The sequence below is a fragment of the Caloenas nicobarica genome, chromosome 3, assembly GCF_036013445.1.
Source record: "Caloenas nicobarica isolate bCalNic1 chromosome 3, bCalNic1.hap1, whole genome shotgun sequence".
NCBI classification, from domain to species: Eukaryota; Metazoa; Chordata; class Aves; order Columbiformes; family Columbidae; genus Caloenas; species Caloenas nicobarica.
Genome location: NC_088247.1, coordinates 63,708,501 through 63,723,211, shown reverse-complemented (window position 1 = coordinate 63,723,211; position 14,711 = coordinate 63,708,501). Strand labels below are relative to the sequence as shown.

The following is a 14,711-nucleotide window of genomic DNA, read 5'->3' as shown; positions in this document are numbered from 1 at the left end:
GTTCGGACACCAGTGGTTGTTGCTGGGACATGCTTATTGTGGAATGACTGTATTTATCACTGTGTTTTGACATGTTGTTAAGAGACTAATGAAAATGGGTCTAGAATATGTCTCATGAGTGTGAGTGTACTGTCCATCCCCTTACCCAGAGGAGGATCAGCTATAACCAAACCATTTCCCTAGGGTGGTTCTTCTGACTGCTCTTTAGAACTTCAGTGGTGGAGACTCTGAAATCTCTGGGATGGTCTCATTTGGATTCTTAATGATGCTTTCCATTTAAAAAGTCTGTCTAATGTTTAACTTAAGGAGGTATTAATGGTGGGTAGGACTGCAATCCAGGTTCTCCTTATGCTTGCCAGGTAGGTTTACTAAAGATTTACTTAGGGTCAGATGGGCAACCTGTCAGGCAATCAGTTCCCAAATGCTGAACTCCCACATGCCACTACACAACTCCTGTGCCTTCACCCTTTTCCTTAAGCTGGACCCTTGTCTGCTTCAGAAAGGCAGGGATGAAACTGAAAAGAAAGCATCTGTGTTCACTTTGCTGGGTTGTCAGCCATAACTGACAAGGGAGCCCTGTAGTTTTACATTCTAGTTTTGCCCCAAATGCATTCACGAAACATGTTTTACTCCATGGATCCAAAAATACGAAGACTTGATTTCCAGATGCTTGCAGAAGTGTGGGCTGTAGTGAGAGCGTAGTGCATTTCTATATTGTAGTAATATTCTTACACAAGCTGTACAAGAAAAATAAGAGCAGCATGGCTCCTGAGCAAATATTGTTTCTAGTCACATACGATACTTTGCAGCTGAGCCTGGTAACATGCTGCTTAGCTGTTTTGCTATGCAAGTGCAGAGAACGCTGTTAGCAATAAAGCCACTGCTGGTTTCTCCTCCAAAACCTCGCTCCTTGCAGTGCATTGGAAATGACTGAACTTTGGCCCTCAATCTGCTGACACCCTGAGGGAGTGTAAATGTAATGACGTCTTTGCTTGTTTCAGCTGCACAACAGGAAGCGCTCATGGCCTCCCCTTCTTCCTGCTCTGAGAAAGTGCTGCCTTTTTTTTTTTTTTTTCCCCCTCCCTTCCCCTGCAGTTGAGCAGGCTCAGACCTAGTTCCAGGTCTGGGCTCGGCAGCCAGCCCCCATTGCTCGTGCTTCCTGGCTGGGGCAGCCGGTCGCCTCCCTATTGCTCTGCTGTGGTGGTGATGCCAGAAATATGAGCGTTTCTATTTTTTTCTTTCTCTTTCGCCCCCCGGAGAAGTGACTGAGAAGAGAATACAGTTATGTGGCCATGGCTTGCTCCACAGAGCATGTCACTGGATACAGCTCAGCTGCAAAGACCAGGATGGTCAGGTGATGATTTGCCTTGGGGAGACCACATCACTTGCATAATATAGAGGACACACTGTCAGGTGGGCATTCAGGGGTCCTGGAATACGGTCCCAATAGTGCTGAGTAATGCTGAGTATACAGAGCCTGAACAGATTTCTTTGCCTTGCTGGAATACGGAGACTTGCTTCTTGCAGAGCATTGACAGGAAACCCGTTTAACCCTCTCCGGCTGCTGCTTTTAGACTTCATAAGCAAAAGAGGGATATGAGTAAGAATGGTAATTGAGAAACATAAGCATTTTGCAGCTAACTCAGGGAGGAGGATTTTGTCGCATCAAATTCAGCCAAAACATTAAAGCAATACAGCGTTCTTGCAAGAGAAATTAATTGGTTCAATATTCAGCTGTTATTCTCTAATGACTGGGGGATGGGTCACTCTTTTAAAAAATAAGATGCGCATGCACTGGGGAGTTTGCATATTGGGGCGTGAGAAGAGGCACTGAGTAGTCTAGAGTACAGTGTCCTGAATTTGAAAGATTTAATTAACTTTGAATGTAAACAGTGCTGGTGCAGTTGCTTATTTATATGTTTAACGTTGCACAGGCATATTATTTGAGGAGCAGCTTTTATCTGGGTTCTGTAATAAGCAAGTTCTGGCTTTACCTTATTGATCACACTGTCTAGCTAAATAACTGTTGTTTTTAACAAGCTGGAGTTATGTAACATGAATCGTGCATGGCAAGATGCTTGCAAGCCGGGAAAAGCAAGAAAGGCAAAGAAATAACACCACTCAGCCTTCAGCGCGATAGGATATAACTGGTTTTGAAATTAAATACTGTGTGTTGGTACTGTCAGCTTCAGACAAGGTCCAGCTATTCCTTATGAGGATGTGTCTTGAAACAAAGTCTTGGGATGGGAATGTTTAACAGACAGAAGAGTGAATTTGCTCAGGCATGTGCAGTCCTTGGAGGGTGTTGTATATGTGCATGCCAAATTCCAGCCCCCTCCCACCACTCCCCCCGTTGTTTTTCCTCTGGAAAAGCACTATAGAATAATAAACGGGAAAAGTCTCTTAAATGGGACTGATTTCACGTGTAAAAGAAAATAAGTTGATGAGCTATGATTGCCCCCATAAAGTGGTGTATAAATCTCTTTTCTTCTTTTAAGTACGCCCCTATAGGGTCATTAGGCAAGTATACACTACAATAGTGCTCTGTCTCAAGAGACTTTACAACCAGTTTATGGAAAAGGGGAAGCAAGTAATTATATTAATAGATTAGAATAAAAGCAATTGATTTTAAGTTAAATCATCCTTTAATAATATTTCCTTGACAATTGCTGTTACTCAGTTTTGATCTTCAAAGTCATTCTGAATTGTTAAGCCTGACCTTTTTCTTTGGTGGTGTGGATACAAATATTAAATAATAATATTAGGAAATAAAGGCATGAGAATAACAGGTCTTTAGGAGAGGCATGGGAATAATGACTTTTTAGGACAGGAATGGTCTGTGCTCCTGAATTCCCCTTCAAACTGGCCTGCTCCCTCTCATTTTGACCAAATACTGTGTTTTTCCTTCCTTTCATCTATAGGTGAAATAGCTGTAAACTGTGCTGTAGGGCTATTAACTACTGTATTTTGAGATTTTATTGTTATTTACTACAAATATTTAAAAATGAGTGCCGATATTATGGTCTTCTCTTTTATACTACCATACATGCATACGTACACAGTGGCTGATTACGCGTTATTACAGACCACAGCTGCGACGTTATAATGAGAAACAGTCATGTCTGTGAGTCCCTTCTGTAGCTTGCACCAGTGCTCATAATCTCAGCATGGAGAAGAGGAGATGAACAAGCACTGACGGAAACATGTATTTTCTCACACAGGAGGCCATTCAGGTCATGGCCAAGGGATGTCCAAAAAGCACTATAAGGAAGTGGGTCGTTGCTCTCATTATGTCCTTATTTTCCAAACAAACACAGGATTTCTCTTGGACTGTCAGTGCAACATTCTTCAGAAGGAACTTGCTTTTTATGACAAATTTCAGTCTTCAGGAGAATTTTCATTTATCATACTGAATTGACTTAGTTTTGTGTAGTCATGTGTTACTGTTACAGCAGCAGAAGCTTAGAGCTGGGGATCTAAGTAGTGGCATATAAGGACACCAAGATCTTGTAGGTGGAGAAAGACCTTTTCCTGAATCTGCATGATTATAACCAAATATGGAGTTCATCAAATGCTTTCTGTTTGTGTCAACTCCAATACTCTTTGCTTTTGGCTCTGTAGTGGTTGTTGGCTGGCTGATAGTAATGTCCTTTCTGCAACTCCATGTTTTTCTTAATGCAGATGAATATTATGTAGGGGCATAATACTAAATTGTTGCAGTTTTTGTAGTAGCATGGTGGCAATTTTCCGACGTGGTTAATCAGGAGGGTTCGAGTGTCCTTTACTTGATTCTCCCTTACTCTCTTGGATGAAAAGTCCAAGAGCCAAGGTTTGTGATGGCGGGAGGGTAGGAGAGAGCACCATGGGGCTCACGGGAACTTTCAGCCCACATTTCGTCAGAATCTATGGGTTGGAACACGGGTGCATGGGCAGTGAGGGGGTGTATCTGTGTGTGTGCAGGCAGTGGCTTGCTCAGGAGTGAACTCTCACATCCTGAGGTCATTAAATAGATCTTCAGATCTTAATAGCCCTGGTCATAAGGCTCTGCAGAGAGAGATTTCTGGCCCTGCAAGTTGCTGTACACAGTTGTTCCATTTTCCTTGCTTTTGTTAAATGCCCGTGTATCTTGTCCGTTCAAACCCTTAAGTGTCTTCAGGTTATCAAGTTGTTCCTTTATTGCAGCAAAACTCAAAATAATTAGCAACTCAGTTTCACCATTTTTGCCAGTTAAAAAAGGTGAAATTTAATTTACACTAATTATTTAACTACATGAGATGCTCGGCATGAAAATGACTAGGTGCAAATTAAGATTAAATAAGGAAAGAAATACACCGTGCATTACATTTTTTCATATTTAGCATTCTATTTGTATTTCATTACCAGTCCATCTGCAAGAAGACTTCTTGTAGCAGATTGAAGCATTTTTTCAAGAAAAAAGCCCAAATGTACGGTTAAACTGATAAAACCAAAGTTTTAGTCTGAATAGATTAAGACAGGAGAGTTTTAATAAAATCTTCTCATTATTGCAGGCCTACTATCCCCTAACTCAGGTTGCACTGCGTGCCTTGGCATGACTTCCAGAGCCATTCAATGGCCGCACTTTCTCCAGGTTGTCTTACTGAAACACAAACATTTTGTAGCCTGCCCAGAGCTATTGTGTGTGTGAGATCAGCCCCTAGGAAATACCAGACTTTGTATATAAGCTGGGCAGGTGTGTGGTCTCAGCTTCTTGTCACAGGGATGGATTTCAGCGTGTTTGCCTGGTTGCTGTAGTTGTGCATGTTTCTGTCCTGCTGCCCCACAGCCTGTCCCTTGTGAATGTGCCACTGCTTCGGGAGAGGCAGATCATGAGTCACGATGGCTTCGTTGTTTGGGGTGATAAGAAGCAAAACCTTTTGTACAGTCATAGACAAGATTAGCTGCGGGAGTGGGTTGAACACGCCATCATCTTACCAAGGTGATTTCAACACCATAGTGTTGCCGTGGTATGTGTTTCTTTGGAAGCAGCAATACAACATACTTCTGTATTTTAGATAACTTGTTTCACCATCCAAAAATATGTGTGCTGTCGTTCTTTACCTCAGCCGACCCTGGCTTTTGAACCTTATCAAACTTTGGAGATGTTTCCTATGTGAATGGAGTTTGTTTTTCTAAGTGCAGCATGAAAGATTTGGTTTATGTGCATGGAGCATGCTTGCTCAAGCAGTTGCTTTCCACAGTGCAGTGCTTGTAGATTAAAATCCTTTCTGTTGTGGTTGTGCCACTTCAATTCCTTCTGCAGCATGTGAGTTTCACTGGCGTACTGCAGTAAGGTGCCCGCTTGCATTAGTGAGACAGGAAATTTTTTCATTTCCACTGATGTGTCATTCTTGTAGATTCAAAATGGTAATGGCAATTTTTTATGACAATTTTTTAAAGATCCTCTGAAAGCCAGAATAACACTCTCTCCTTCAATATATACTTGATTTCACCTGTAAAGCTGCTTTTAATTCATGTGTTTGCACTTGGAATTTGAACGCTTTGTGTCAAAACTAGAAATATGCCTTTTAGTTTATGGTGGCATGTTTTACTGTCTGTGATGTGCGATCACATAAGCTCAATGGTACACAGCTGACTTGACGTATTTACTGTAATTCTCTACCTAAGGAAATACGGTCTATTGACTAGCAGGCTGGGCAGAGACTTAGTAACCGTAGGTTGAATTCCTGGTTCTGCTACACAGTTCATGAGTTTGGGGTAAGAGTCGGAACACCTTACACTGATTTTCATGTCAGTTACATTCATAAATGTGAGTTAGGCACAAAAATACCATTGTTGTGCAGCATTCTCTTTATGTCAGTTCCACTTCCTTATCCTACAGAGATGTCCCATAGACAGATGCTGCATTCTGCTATTGATCGATAGGGAGCCAATAGGGGTTTTGTGTTAAAACTGACTGCAGGATTTGAACCTTAATTTTTTTGTTTGTGTGTCTATTTTTAAGTGACCATTCTCAGAACAATCAATAGTTGCACCCTTGCTTATAGTGTTTATGCTATTTAAGATCATACAAGTCATCACAGAAGCCAGGCTACACACTGCTTTGGAGTCCAGTTCTCCCTCCTTAAGAGCAAAAATAGCCTGACTAAGGTACAGCCAGCAGCTAAGGCATTAGAGAAGGGCAGCATGCATAGATCTGGATCCAGATGTTAAATGTTGTGTTTAGAAATTTTCCTCCCAAACAAACTGGTAAAATTCAAGCTGGAAATGTGTAACATGAGACATTGTATTGCAGTGAGTGTCAGAGTGAGTGGCAGCTTTGCAGAGTACTTCTGCTGTCAAGCAGGTGCATGTGGGCAATGCAGAACATTCCAGTTTTACTCTGGCTTTGTGCAACTTTGTGAAATTTGCATTTTGAAGCACCTGGGTAATTCAAAGGTTAACTGGCCTGAGCAAAGTCTTGCTTCAGATAGCTATTAGGAACACCACGAAATGTTTTGGGGTCTATAGGGCACACTAGCTCTTCCTAAACCAGCAGAGTGCCTGCGAGGATGCTCTCAGCCTCGCCTGTGCTAAACCTTGGGGAGGCATGAACCAGCTCAACACCCTGAAAACCACCTTGACTACTCACCAGCAAGAGAAGGCAGACCACCAGTGGCCTTGTATCCTCCCACAGGTTTTTTTTTTCCCCCTTATTTGCTAATTTAAGACTTAAGCAGGAAGAATTTAAGTAATTAAAACAATGAAAGTTATGCTCTTTATACTGCTTGTCTTGTTTTCCTCTGTGTTGTCATTGATGCTTCTGGTGTACTTGGGAGGATGTCCTGCCTATTCACAGTCCTTTCTGCTTGTCTTGTCCTCTACCCAGCAACTTCTGTTGCTTGGATGCCTCCTACATGCAGCTAGGCCCATCTTTGCCAGTTTGGTGAGTGCATTGCTTAGCAAATGAGGAAAATGCTATGGCAGGTGGAAAACATACCACACAGACCCAGTGAAAAGAGAAGCCCGTAAATACCTGCCAGATGTATCTGGTGCTTTCATAGCAAAATCCCTAAGTGCAACTTTAATTTCAGACAGATTCTGAAGTTGTAGTGAAATCACTGTGTCCTACACATGCTCCTGAAGTTAAGTATATGCTTATATACTTTGTGAATAGAAATGGCTTATTGAGCTGGAGCCAGCGTGGGGAATTTTGGGACTCCTGCTGTTCTGCTTACAGTATTTTGCAGAGAGTTTAAGGCTGTAGAATGACACCAACTGGATCCACAGAACAAGCTGCTCCCATTCCCGTGAACTCCAATTTATTTTCCTTCTCACATGCAAAGTTGTACCAAGAGCTGCATTTAAAAACCCATCTGTTGTCCATATCGTATCAATAGGAAGAAAAATTTTAGACTTCTAAAATATTCTTGTTACGTGTTCTATCCTGCTGTCATCTGTCTTTCAGCTACAAGCCATTTCTTGTAGTTGCACTTACTTGTATCTGCTCAAATCTTTTCCCTGCCACCAACAGATGAAACTCTTGAGTTGCCTAAACTGCAAAAGTGGAAGCAGGATGCTTACAAACTGGTAGTGGAAAGAAATGACCACTTTCAAACTAAGATGCTTTTGATAGTATAAAATAAATAAATTGATATGATAGTTTTTTCTTATCAAGTGTGGAAATAAGCAGTAAATTACTTAAATAAATTAAGAGTTGTTTCTTAGTATTTTTTGTTGCACAGATAGTAATTAAATTTCTACAGCAAAATAAGATGATAATTCCCGTGCTGCTGATTATAATTCACATGCTGCTTATCCCACTTTTCTGTGTTGCATTGGCAGTAGCACAAACATATTTCTTGTCCGATACACTGCTTTTCCACAGGGCAGCACTGAGGTTTGTCTGTCTTATTTTGGTTTTGTTGTTACATTTTGGTAAAACAGCCAATTGTGACAGAACTAGAGAGACAGTATGGTATCCTTTCAGGTTTGCAAGGTTTTCTTTGCAAGTATAATGAGTACTCGGGTGTGTGCACGTGTGTGTGTGCGTATTTACATCTGTTACCACTTCATGGCTTCTCTCCCACTGTTTTCCAAGCAGTAGCTTCTCATTGAGGGCATCAGGATTTTTCCAGTACTGCACTGTGTCCTCCCTGGAAAACTCCATGGGAGACAGTCAGGTGATGGGAGCTTTGTAGCCTTTTCCCAGCAAGATATAGATGAGAAGCTCAAACTGTCTGCCTCATCATGGTAGAATGGCTAGGCCATACACCTCTGTTCATGAGAAATTCAGTGCTGACACCTGTCTCTCTCCCTTGTCAATTGCCTCTAAGGATTCATGCTCGATATTAGAGCAGCGTCTGCGTTGGGAGGTGACTAGTCTTGTTCAGTTGTTCCGCAGTATGAAGAACACAAAAGCCTCCACCACGTGTGGATAATTATCTGCTAAACAGCTCATCTTACTGTGACTTCTCTTTCCAATAACTAAAACCTAGACTCTTATCCCAGTCTCTCTTCAATGATCTAGTACTTCCAAGGATGCAATTGAAGGGTACCTCTCTTGGAACCATTGTCTTGAAAACAGAAGGTCCCTGATGGGGGAGCGTTTGGCAGGAGCCATTCCTTAAGAGGTTAGTGTGTGGCCCAAGAGGATCCCCATTGATATCCATTCACAGATTCCTTGTCTTGCAGAGGTCACTTTCTGGTAATGGAGGTGAATCACTCAGAGGAAAGTCCTGATGTGGAAGACTTTTCCCCATATGGAAACATTTTGAGGACAAGATTCGGTCTAGAGATAATCCACACAGAGCGACTAAGAGATTTCAGAATTCAGTGAGAGAATAACTAGCTCCTGAACTTAAATGCTGCGATCAAAGGGCAACACTGTTTTCCTCGTGCTTATCAGGACATTAAAGAAGAGTAGTTCAGTTTTAGACAAGCAGTTGGTAAGACCCCTCTTGTGATGCTGCTTGAATGTAGGAGGAAGGTCTCAGGTTAAAGCATTGGTGGAAACAGTGGATGAAAAGGATTTAAGACAGACCAGTAGAAGGAAAATATCATTAATATAGCTGTGTAGTTCTGGTACAGTAGTATGTTGTCCAGTATTTACTTGATACTTTCAAGGAAGCCTAGAGGTGTCACAGACCTTTCTGTTACCAAATTTTGGTCTTGAACGTTTGTGGGTAGAGAACTGTATAATGGTGAGCATTTTCACAACTCTCTCTGGGTCATATATATTTCCATAAAATAAATTGTATGTACTGTTTATTGATTTGTCCCTTGAATGTAAAGGCTGTAAAGTTTGGAAGTATGCACGGATTACTGTTTTTAAATATATAATGACTACTCCGTATAGGTTGTCTAGGAAGCAAACTGATGTCTGCAGTAGTAGATTTTTGTGGCAGTAAGACAAGACTCCGAAGAGACTCTTGGGGGGTGCCTGGTGTGGAGGGACATGGAGGCAAGCGGGGGGCCAGGGACGCGCTGGGCACTCGGTATGGAGCAGCTGCACACCAGGCAGCAAAGCCCAACTCCAGAAACAGCTATAGCGGAGATACCGCATGGTCAGTGCTTTTATGTATCTTGACTTACAGCTCTGACATCCAAATTCAGGTCAAAGATGGAAGAGTGGTGGGACAGAAGGTCAGCAAGGTGTCACTGTGAGGTAATGGTACCTGTGTGTATTTGCCAGCCTTCCCTCTGCCCTGGTTTTCTGCTCCGTCAGTACTGCATCCACCAGATGCATTAGAAAATGCCTCCAGTTTTTCGGTGTGCAGCAGAAATAATGAACTGCAGCTCCCTGTAAGTGTCTGCCCTTTGGATGCAGCCCCTGGCTGTGTTTGGGCTGTCGTGTAAAGGGAGGCGAAGGGCTGGCCCGTGCATGTTCAGGTGTCACTGGCTGGGTCCGCATCTGCACTGCGAAGGCAGCCCTCCTGCCAGCGGGCTTGTTGCGTGGGGAGGAGGCTTCAGTGGTCCAAAACCATGCAGAAAACAAGCTATCGAGCAGCATGCTGCAGTGCTCAAACTTGCCTCCTTTCCCACTTCTATTTAGCCATATGGGTGCACTTGTAGTTGTGAACTTCAGCTCTGAACAGAGTTTTGCATCTCTGCACATCTATTTTATCTGTGGATTCTGCACTGTCTTATGAGTCAACATGGAATATTTTTCCCTTAATGTGGACGCTGGTTGTCTCTCTCTTGTCTCTTTCAGGATAAGTTGGAATTGGAAGTAGCTTCTGGCAACTGAGTAATTCTGAAATTGCTACCTCTTTGTTAAATGTCTTTAGAGAAATTATTAGGGGAAGACTGACAGACACAGGCATGACATTACAGTGTGTGATTGCAGGTGTTTTTTTTTTTTTTACGTAGGAAACAATGCTACAAAAGAGATCTTGGGAGGAAGGCAGAATTTACTCCTTTGAGAATACTTTCTGGATAGGAAGCTGTGTAGAAATGGTAAAATGCTGAAATTGTGTGATGTGATTTTTTTACAATAGTGACTATTATTTTCCCTGTGGTAACATCTAAAGGCTTCTGTGATGATGTAGGCTTCCTTGTCTTGATGTCTTCAGACACACCGAATTTACAATGTAAGTATCTGATAGATAAAGAGAGGAAAGAAATGTGATCACAGGGTTCAAAGACAGAGACAGATTGTGATATGCCCTCCATGGTCAGATATGAAATCTGTGGCAAGCCAAGAGCTCAGTCTGTTTCTCAAGCTCTATGAGCTGGTAGCACTCCCAGCACCATCCATCACTTAGCAGCACAGAGGTCAGTCTTGTGATGCTGTGTGAGCCTTTAGCTCCATGTTAAACCTCCACCAAACCTTTTTTCCAGTGAAGCTTTTGACATATTTAAAGTTCATTACATGTATCTCTGTGTTGTGATTCAGACCTAAATTTGTTTTATTCTGAAGTTTAAAGGTCCCATCTGACATAAAGCACATTGAATCTGCAGAAGATTTATGGAATAATGTCAGATGCTGCTATTTTAAAAAACGTTACTGCCTTGCAAAAGTGAATTTCTTGTTTCTTTGTCTAGTAGCGTATTCAGAGCACTTGAAAGGAAGTTTTGGAATACAGAGATTTCTACCCTGGGGGGTTAGTATCCTGTGCTTTCGTTAGGTCATGTCAGGCCATTGTTTTGCTTTTCTTATCATGAAGATCTTGTGTCTTTATTCGTGCTCAGCTGTGGACTTGAGTCTCCTGGAAGAGAGTGAAATAATTAAGAATTGATACTACAAAATCATATGTTCTCTGTTTGTAGCTACGTTTGTTTAGTTGAAGGCGGTTCTTATCTGTAGTTATGTATATTAATAGGTGGTGTAGATGCATGCCAGTAATAAGTATTATCTTGTATCAGTGGTTCTCAGTATAACTGAAAAGAAATATGATTATTTGATATAAGTATGAGAAAACATAGACTGAGAGATTCAAGGTCACCCTTCAAATGGCTAGTAAAACTGGGGTCTCTTGTTCCTTGCTGGTTTTCATCCCTTAGTGCCAGCTGATGTTCCCAGTGGCTTTGTCTCCGCTAGTGGATCCCGCAGTGGCAGGGTATGGGAGAGGGCATATTTAATTTATTGCTCTACATGCAGCTGCTGGGGAGAATGGTTTGGTACGGAGGGTGGTTTATCAGAAGACGTCATTAAAGTAGGGTGATTAATGTGGTGCCAGAGAAGGGCATGCGGTATGTTGTGCTTGCTCTTAAAATCCATGAACTGCTATACAAGGTCCTGCAGCCTAAATATGGTCCTGGTGAGAGGAGCTGGGGGAGGGACAAGGGCACTGCCAGCCTAAGTCAAGAGCTTATATTGCTGTACAGTTGTGTTACATGATGGAGGAGCACCTTGCTAATGACTTGCTAATGGGATGGCCAAAGCCTCTCTGTCTTGCCTGGTAAATCTGGCTTGGTTCTGGTTTGGCAGAGCTGAGACATTAATATAAGTGAGCAATAGCTTCCCTGGTCACAGCCTAGGATGCATGCACCTGCTTTGCAAATAAGCAGAATTTTGAGCACTGATAGTGAGATGCCTTTCCCCCCGAATAGAATTATCATTAAGTAGAAGGAGGCATGAGAAGGCAAGGCTTGTTAAGTCTCAGATGCATGGGACTCTTGCTTTGAAATGTACTATTCCATTTCCTCCAAGTTTTCCTCGGGGAAACACTTAATTTGGATTTTCTATGCATTTTACCATTGATTCTTCAGTTGTGACTATCCGCCTCCAAGTTACGGCCATAGTTTCTGTCTACTTTATTCTCTGTCAACCACTGCCACTCTGCTTGCAGGCTGCATTGTGACACGTAGGCTGTGCGCCACGTAAAGAAGAAGGCAGAAGTCTTGGTAGATGCTGGGAGTAGAGCAGGGGTGCGGCGGGCGACCCCATAAAACAGACGAGAGGTGCCCAGCAGACGGCAGATCTGGCAGCCCACCAGGTTAGCACAGAAACTGCCTCCTGCACAGACCTTGTTTTTCCAACTGAGGACCAACATGCTCTCATACAAACACAAATAAATAAATTTTATCTAGGGTGTTCCAGTCTTTCCAGGGCACAGCTCTGACTGAGAGAAGCTGGAGAAAAAACTCCTGGCAGAGGTTATACTGAGGCTCTCTTCTTCACAAATGTGGCAACACCAGAAAGAGATGAAGCTGTACAGCCATATGAATAAATGTGCAGAATCTGAAACTCGCATTTCTGGCTCATCTATCACATACCGTCCTTTTATAGTGCAAGATGAAATGTCCAGCAGCAACTTTAAGCTGCCCTCAGCATATGAGACCTTCTGTCTCAGTGCATGGCCGTAATCTCATCCTGAAAAATAAGATTTTTACCTTCCACTTACCCTTCTGGAGACAGCTTGTCAGAGCAACATGGTACTGCAAACTTATCCTGCTTAATGTCGGCTAATTAAATTCATTTTTGAACATAGTACTAAGCCAATTTAATTCTGTCTTTCAGACCCTGCCGAGACAGTTGTGACTCTCAGATGGGTTTTTCTGTCTCTGATTAGTGATAAAAATCTCTGTGCTTTTTTAGACTGACTCTCTGTCTGTCTTTTTGTGCGTGTCTCTCACCTGTACTTGTGATGTTAAAGAACGGGGTGTTTTTTCCCATGCTTTCATAGCCCCAGCATCTACTGTCACATTTGGCAACATACGCTGTTTAATCACTTGTTTTTTGAAATGGAAGTTTCATTATTGCTGCTGGAATAGAAATAGAAATTATTGTGAAATACTCTTGGTGTTAGATTTTGTTTTCAGAGGTTATTTTTCAAATAAACAACCCTCTTTGGTGGGATTGGTATTGGAGTGACCTTCTAGTTCTCAGCTCGTATACCAGCCTCCGGATGTTCATCCACATTGCAGTCCAAGTGCAACAGCCCCCAGTAATGTTTACTGTCTGTCGCTCTCAATATATTTTGTGATCACTAACATTGATGAAAGTGAGGGGCAGAATTTTAAAAAAAATAGTCAAAAAAAGAGAAAGGTCAAAGCAAGTCATAGTGTGGAAAAGGACAATACACTTGATTAATTAAGTAGTGCCGGTGGACTGTATCATGCCAGAGACAATCAGTGAGTATTTTTTGATTTTAAATGCCCTCTGTGCAGATTATCAAAGAAAGATAAACTATGGTTTATCTGGGGATTTTTATGCATTATTTTTTTAACAGCTCTGGCACGTCCCTCACTCCTTTTGTACAGCTTTGTGCCAGGGAGCGCCTCTGATCTGCTGTTTAGAAATCCCCTGGTGCCATCGGACAGCAGATGGGTGTGCATCACCTTGGAACCTCTACCCCTGGTTGCAGCTGCATTTTCTTTCTCTCATATTTTCCTGCTTCCTCTCCCACTTGTTGGTGTGGCTTATTTGTGTTTGGACATTAAAAGCACGGAACTGAATTGCTGTGATCAGCAACATAGTTCCTGGTTCACTGAGAAACTGCTGTTCTTGTTCCTTCCAGAGTATAGCTGGAGTGTGTGGGGAGGCATGGCTTGAGAAGCTTGTGTTGTTGCTGTGCACTGTGCTTGTTCCATACAGAGAAGGGGGCTTCAGTCTGCATGGTTGTTAGTTGGACATATTTTATAGGCGGTTGATGCATGCATCCATCCATCCATCCATCCATCCATCCATCCATCCATCCATCCGTCGTGTTGCATAGTCAAGTGTACCAGTGCTGTCCTGTCTGTAATGCAGCTTCTGATGTCAGAGAGAACTAAATACCACCTTTCTCAACCTTTATTGAAATAATGCTGACGTTCTGAAGCAGAAAGACAGATGCCAGGAAAGTAAGACTTGAGACTGTAATTTTTTTCTTAATTCCTTAAATTTGAGAGGAAAATAGAGGAGAGGTTTTTTTCAGATCATTTATTGCAATTTTTCTTTCATTTTAAAATATATTTTTCTGAAAGGTTATTCACAGGTATATTTTTTTGAAATTAGAAGCTATAGTTTTTTAAAAAATTCATAATAAAACTTATGTATCTGGGGAGTTTTTGAAGCTTAATACTTAGACTTGGTTTTAGTAAACAATTCATTTGCTGTATCTAATCAATTGAAGCATTTGGTTTAGATACTTTGTCCATTTTGTAAGTCCTTGTTCATTTTTCAAATGAGCAAGTAGTGTTTATTGAAGGTGGAGAAAGAATTGCCAAAACACTGCTAGATCATGGAGCACAACAGTGGTTTTAGAGGCACCTTCTAAATACCCATGTTTGTAAGGTCTCTTCAGCTCTGTTGGTGTGAATACGTT

The 14,711-nt window shown here is 41.9% G+C and overlaps 1 protein-coding gene across 3 annotated transcripts in view; it reads left to right on the top strand.

Moving 5' to 3' along the window:
• HIVEP2 (HIVEP zinc finger 2) overlaps window positions 1–14,711 on the top strand; it is a 139,326-nt gene that overhangs the window by 17,087 nt on the left and 107,528 nt on the right. The window contains exon 1 of one of the 3 annotated variants that reach the window (XM_065630740.1): window positions 1,341–1,413. The exons of the other annotated variants lie outside the window; for them this stretch is intronic. The gene's annotated coding sequence lies outside the window, so the exon portion shown is untranslated. Of the gene's footprint in view, window positions 1–1,340; window positions 1,414–14,711 lie in introns of those variants that run through there. 3 annotated transcript variants of the gene reach the window in all.